Consider the following 6,874-nt stretch of genomic DNA (forward strand, 5'->3'; position numbering starts at 1 on the left):
GGCGGATCGCTATGAGTCCGATCTAGTAGTGAGACCCTGAACACCCTGAAGACCCTTCCCTAAAATACAAAACAAAACAAAACAGAACAAAAGCATAGAAGTGAAATTCCTGGGTCAGAAAGTACCCATATTGTATCTATTTTTATACTTATTTATTTACTTTTTTGCCATTAAAATGGAATTTACTATTTTATTTTTATTTTTATTTATTTATTTTTTTCATTCAAAGAAAGAAGTATATACTAGATGGGGATTTGGCTCAGTGGTAGAATGCCTGCCTAGCAAGCTGGAAACCCTGGGTTCGGTCCTCAGCACCAAAACCAAAAAATAAACCTCCCCTAAAGAAGTATTTAGGATACATAAAATAAGGCAACATTTATTCTTTTGTCTCATCTTCCTGGATGGGGTCTGAGGGTGGCTCCTCCACAGTGGCACTGTTGCTCTCCGAGCCGGTGTTGCTGTCGATGCCCTCATGGCCGCTCTCCTTGTCCTCAGGCATGGACGTGTCCTCCTCGCCCTTCTGCTAGCTCTCCATTGCCTCTTCCAGGTGTGACTCCTCTGTCTCCATCGGGAGGCTCTCCTCGTCCTTCTCCTCAGCTCTGCCAGGTGCTTGCTCCACCTCAGGGCCTAGGCCGCCCTGGCCGCACTCTGCCTGTTCCACCACCTCCTTCTCACCCTCCTCCTGCCTCTTTTGGGCCTGTTTCTTGGCCTGGGCGATCTCCGCCGTGATCTTCTCCGTGTCCACCTCCACCTTCAGCCCACATAGCCTTCTGAGTTCATTGTTGAATGAATCTGTGCTTTCAAGGAATTTTCTCTTCTTCTGGAGCCGTTCCTCTATCTGAAGAAGTTGGGCTTACAGGTTTCGCTGGTGAACCATGAGGGACTGGACCTGATGCTTGAGGACCTGCATTCTAGCGGTTGTGACAACTGACCAGACGTCTGGCACCATGCTCTCGCTGAGGATTTCACTGATGAGGCAATGGTTTCTCTGGAAATAGGGTGTGGCCGTGTGCTTCATGGAAAAGCCATCATCTTAATCATTGGGTCTTCCGTAGGCTGGATGCTCATGTAAGGCTCTCCTTTCTCCATGTGTGACTGTCTCTGCCAGCTCTCCTCTTCTAACGTGGCTTCTGTGTGGCTGTTCACATTGATGTAAGCCAGATACGTGGGGCAGTTGTGATAGGCCTTCATGGACTCATTGTACTCTATCTTTTCTGCCTCATATTCGTTTAAATATTCTTGTTTCTCTTCATCAGTGAGATCTCGCCACATGCCACCAATGATCTTGCCAATCTCCCACAGCTTTAGGTCAGGGTTGGAAGCCTTTACTTTGTCCTAGACCTTTCTGCTGTACCTCATGCAGGGCATGAGTGGCTTATCTGGTGGCTTTGGGGATTTTGGAATTGTAATGGCAGGGGATGCTGTGACCTGGCTGTTGGTGCTGGGATTCCCTCCTAGCCTGGAGCTGTTGTAGGCAAGATGACTGTATGGATTGTATCCCACAAACCTTGGTATGCTGGGCATTTGTGTTTCAGGAGCAGGTATGGGAAGTGGGGCATAAGATGGTCTTTTTGACATTTTGGAAGATTAAGTTCTCAGTTCCTTAAGAATGAATCAGACACTGTGGGCCATTGGTCTATTTTTGTATTTAATTAAATGTGAAAATCCTGAAATTCATGCCAGTTTACCTGTGCATCATTGACATATTTTTGTTCATTCAAGCAAAGTTAACTCAGTAGTTACCTACCAACTATCTAACGTGGTGGAGGAAATTAAAGTAGGTTAAGAGATCTCAGGAGTGATGGGGCAGGTTGCATATTTATGTTAGATGGTACAGTTAGTATGCTTAGAAGATAATTTCAAAAAAAGATGGAAGTACTGGGACAAGCCATAGAACTATCTGAAAGAAGAAGACCCAGAAGAGGGAACAGCAAGTGAAGGAATCCGACGGTTCAGAGCTGGCATGGACTAGGGAAGAAAGGTGGCCAGTGCAGCAAAACTGATGGAAGCAAAGGGGACGTTACAAGAGACAGCTAATGCATGGGTAGAAATACGGCAATTTTCTTTGGGCCCTTGCTAATTATTAGAACTGTTAATTTTTTCTTCTTTTTTCTATGAATTTAGGACAGGGTCCACAGGGTATACAGGGTCTCACTACATAGGTTGGACTCGTAGTGATTCTCCTGTTTTCAGCCTCCCAAGTACTGAGATTACAGGTATGCGCCATCAGGCCCAGTCTCAATCGCTGTCTCAGTGTGCATGGCATGGCATGCCAGGGATCGAACCCCGGCTCCTGTGCTCTGCTTAAGCAAGTGCTTTAGTCCACTGATGTATTTGGCTGGCCCTGAGAATTGTTAATTTTTAAAATACTGTTCAGTCTACTGGCCATCTCCTGGGCTTCAATTTGTATTTTGTTTGATTAGTGATAAGATGGAGAATTTTCACATCTACTGGCCATCTTAGGTTTTTATTCTATATTACTCTATGGTTTTATGACTTACATATTTTAATGGTTTTTTTATTGTTGATATTTAGGGTCTTCTTAGATATTTTGATTCTGATTATTGCTTTCTTAATTGAACTTGTTACAAATATTTTCTACCATTTTGTCTCAGTGTTTATGATGTCCAACCTGTGCACAAATTTCATTTTTGATTTCTAGGAATTGTTTTGATATTTAGAAGAAACCCCCCACCATAAGGTAGACTTTTTTTCCGTATATTTGCTTCTGAGCATCTTATAATTTTGTTATTCATTATGTTTAGCTTTTTAATTCATTTGGTATTCATATTTATGAACATTATATAAAGGGTATATATTATGTGCATCTGTGTTACTTTTTATATTTATTGATTTGAAATACAATCTTAATATTATAATCTCATATATACTCTGTTTCTGGGCTCTGTATTCTATTATTCTATTTTCTTGTCAATATTACACTGTTTCCATTATTAAAACTTTATAATGTACTTAGAATTCTGATATAGATAATCTTCCCTCAATTTCTTTAAAAAAAAATTCCCTACTCAGGCATGGTGGTACATGAATGTAATCCCAAATTTAGGATGTTGAAGCAGGAGGACTGTGAGTTCAAGACCAACCTGGACTACATAGTAAGATCTTATCTCAAAAAAAAATTCTATTTAGATGATTGTGAAAATTAGCTCATTGGATTCTATTTTATTGGTATTTCATTAAAACATATGGGCTAAGTTGAGGAGACTCAGTATCTGTAAAATATCAAAGGAGTAGATAAGATCTTTCCATTTTTTAAGGTTCCTTTTATAATTTTCAGTAAATGTTTATGGTTTTGTTGTCTGCAGGTTTTATATATTTCTAGTTAAGACTGATGTTTGACATTTTATGCCTTTTGTTGCTGTTTATGAATGTGCTGTATTACATTTTATTTTCTATTTTCTTGATTCATATTTATTAGACAAAGCCAGAAAAAATTCCTTCAGGAAATAAAGATATAAGAGTAATTTCACTCTGATTGTGGTCACTTAATAATCCATTGCTAATAATAGAACATCTGAATTGATTTCTTTATCAGAACAATGTCTGGGATATGAAAATCAAAGTGATTACCGTTAGCCTTGGCTTTGGGACATTTATTTACCAGAAGGAGACAATTAGGCCAAGCCTTGAGGTTGCACATACTCAGTCTTTGTAGAATCTGAGAACACAGCCATGTGGCAAAACTCTTTGGACATTTGCCTTTGATATTTTATTTTGTTTTTCTTTGTCTTAAGCATTTATTTTACATGTCTAAAAATTTAAGTTATGCAATTTTTATTTACACAGAAAAATATGCAAAATAATTCGCCCTAATTTAGTAGTTGGGTCATTAATATGATTTTTTTAAATGTATTTGGTACAGGGTCTACAGGGTCTCACTACACAGATTGGACTTGTAGTGATCCTTCTTTTTTTTTATGAGCAGAATATATTTATTGAGGGAAAGAAAGCTCCTGTCTGAGAGAGAGAGACAGGAGGGGGGCCCGAGTGGGTAGTCCCCCGGGAAGTTGGCTCTTCCAGGGACTTAGATAAAGGAAAACCATGTGGTGAGGTGGGTCTAAGGTGATGGAGAGGACATGAGAACTCGCTTAGGTGGGCATGAGGTAGGACAAAGCTATGGTCAACCAATGAAATTACAAGCACCATTGCTCAGGTAAAATTGATTAAGTCCAGAACCAAATGGGGAAGCAAGCCATGTGGCAAGCAGGCATGAATACAGGACAGGGTCTCTTCCTGTTGGGGGTTGGATTAGTGACTCATTTGGGCTCTTTCAAGGTGATTGATACCTACTGAGGATATCAATTTCTAATACCCATCCCTAGGGAAGTATGTAGCTGTGTTTCCTCTTTTTGTCTTGGTCTTGAGGTGTGGCCCATATGGGAGTGTCTCTCTCTTCCAAGTTGCAAAGTCACCTTATCTTCCATTTTGTCTCCTTGAGGACCTGACCCTGTCTAACTGCCTATAATATTTCTATCTAATTTGGCTGCCTGCAACAATCCCCCCTGTGAAGAAGTAACCTGAACTGCCATGAGGGAAGCATGGGCAATGGCCGCTCTGGCTTCTTCAGGCTGAAAGGGGTTATAGTTCTTGACAGGTAGTCAGATATATTCTTCAGAGGTTCTATCTAAAGGCCCTCAATAGACACCAGGCATTTTTATCTTGCGTAGATATATAGCTTTGAATCTGGAGAACACAAAGCTGAAGAAACAATGAAACATGCAAGGGTCAAATAATCACAACAGGATAATTATGAAAAAGATGAGTTAGAACTTTTTGTACGTCCATTAGCAGAGATCTCTTAAATGTGAGGTTTAATCTTGTTTTTATCTTTCATGGCCACTGTGTATTGTCTCAAACGAACTGGCCTACTCTTACGTCTCACCAACTCTATTACTATTGGGGGCACATGAATTGCCAGACCTAGGGAAAACACCAACTATTCTCCAGTTTGTAAGTGGGGCCACTGGCTGAATAACTACCAGCAAGTTTGCATGAGTTTCTATCAAATGTCTAACAGGCTTTTTCCTTATATTGGCAGTTAACATGGGTTCCCTCAGGCTGAGAGGGGAAGACTCATGATCTTATCAATCTGAAAATTCCTCTGACTCCATCATAAACACTTTTTTCCTCTAGAAGCTTTGGATATTTTTGCTTGAAATGTCCCTTCTCTCTGTCGGGATCCAGGGAGGCATAACTTTTTGTTTCCTGACTGGCCTTCGCTCCCATAGGCTGCCAGCATAATATTCTCATTTTCCGTCTATAATTCCATTAAATAGAGGGACAGATTACTCTTACAGATAAGTTCAGGAACTACAAAAGATAGCTTTTGTCCAGACAACTCAATAGGTTGTCTTTAAAGGGCACTAAAGAAACAATTTCCTATAATTGGAACTGCAGAAAAGCAAAGAGAGAAAGCAAAGAGATCAAAATGGCTGCCTTTGTTGCAGCCTCAAAACAGAACCTAAGTCTGATTCTCTTGGCTTAGTGATGATGAGGTTCATCTGCTACTCCTGTCAGAAGCCAGGCCACTGTAAGAGGGACTGCCTTAAGAGGCCCACAAGCCATGTCCTGACTGCCAACACAGCCACTAGAAGAGAGACTGCACTCTGAGGTAAAGACGCCAGAGCACAGACTCAGCTTCCCAGATGGTCCAGTAGTACTACAGTGCCCTGGGCCTACCTCTTCCCTCTGGCCAGACTGTTATCTCTACCTGCCATCTCCACGGAGGGGCCCTGAGTAATCATGACTAGAGGAAAACCCAGCCTATTTCTGGATATTGGCACAAGTCTCTTTGTCCTTCTCCAACCCTGACCTTCCTTCCAGTCATCATACCTCAATAGAAACAGACTTTAGAAGACATATTGCTTCAGCTATAACTGAGATACTACAATATATTCAGGTTGCTTACTAAACAAGATAATGCTGAGACTGATGTTTTACAAATGTACTACATTGTTGTTCATGTACAAGGACTTAAAAGGTATTTCATAGGTTAAAACAGGTCTCCAAGGACAGATAAAATCCTTTCAGTATAAAAATGTCTAAAGACACTGGCTACACAGTGTCCAATAGCTTTGGGCCTAGAGATAGAGCCAGGCCTTGTATTTGTGACATATATTTCATGATGAATATGTAAATTAACCTGGTTGGTTTCTGATGAAACTAAGGTTTTTTTCATATTGTTAGTAAATACAGATGTGATTCTCTTCACTAAAGCTAGAGAGACTTATAGCAAACTGTCAGACTCCATAAAAGAAGGGTATGCAGGAATGAATTTGTCTGAGTTAAGGTGTTCCATAGTAAAAAGGATCCTCCTGTTTTGAGCCTCCCAAGAGCTGGGATTATAGGTGCGCATCACCACACCCAGTCTCAATTGCCATCTCAGTGTGCTCCAGAGGCAGGCCAGCACTGCATGCCAGGAAGTGAACCCTGGTCCCTGTGTCTGGCTAAGTTGGTGCTTTAATCTGCTGAGCTATCTGGCCGGCCCTCTGAAGCAGAGTTTTGCTAAGTAATTAAGCTGCCCAGGCTTGGCTCACATTTGCAATTCTCCTGCCTCAGTGTTTCAGAGTGCTAGGATTATAGGAGTGTACCACTACATCTGGCTATAAATTGTATTAACTTGTATTGGTCTAACATTCAAATAATTATCATCCTAATGCATGTAATCTTTGTAAAGTTGAAGCTGTGGGCTTTTGACATTTGTTCTTGTTGGCAATGTCAGTTTCTTAAAGTTCACTTGATATCCTGTACATTTGTTTATACCTCATTGGTTAGAATTAGCTAATCTAGTTACATTGTTATCTCCAGTTGCCTGGAAAGCTGATAAATGCAGGGGAGCTCAGCTTTAAAACTG

General features: G+C 40.7%; 1 pseudogene; it reads right to left on the reverse strand.

Annotated features, from left to right (window-relative positions):
* Positions 1-376: 376 nt before the first annotated feature.
* Positions 377-1,578, reverse strand: LOC101577369 (annotated as a pseudogene).
* Positions 1,579-6,874: the final 5,296 nt, after the last annotated feature.

Source organism: Octodon degus, unplaced genomic scaffold (genome assembly GCF_000260255.1).
Source record: "Octodon degus isolate 3935 unplaced genomic scaffold, OctDeg1.0 scaffold00011, whole genome shotgun sequence".
NCBI classification, from domain to species: domain Eukaryota; kingdom Metazoa; phylum Chordata; class Mammalia; order Rodentia; family Octodontidae; genus Octodon; species Octodon degus.